This window comes from Sinocyclocheilus grahami, unplaced genomic scaffold, assembly GCF_001515645.1.
Source record: "Sinocyclocheilus grahami isolate Dianchi unplaced genomic scaffold, SAMN03320097.WGS_v1.1 scaffold423.1, whole genome shotgun sequence".
Taxonomy (NCBI): Eukaryota; Metazoa; Chordata; class Actinopteri; order Cypriniformes; family Cyprinidae; genus Sinocyclocheilus; species Sinocyclocheilus grahami.
The window spans coordinates 3,904-4,139 of NW_015505602.1; positions in this window are offsets into that span (position 1 = coordinate 3,904).

Consider the following 236-nt stretch of genomic DNA (forward strand, 5'->3'; position numbering starts at 1 on the left):
ATAGATAGACAGACAGACAAACAGACAGACAGATAGATAGATAGAGTCAGATGATAGATAGACAGACAGACAGATAGAGTCAGATGATAGATAGATAGATAGTCAGATGATAGATAGATAGATATATAGTCAGATGATAGATAGATAGATATATAGTCAGATGATAGATAGATAGATAGATAGTCAGATGATAGATAGATAGAGAGATAGACAGAGGATAGATAGATAGATAGTTA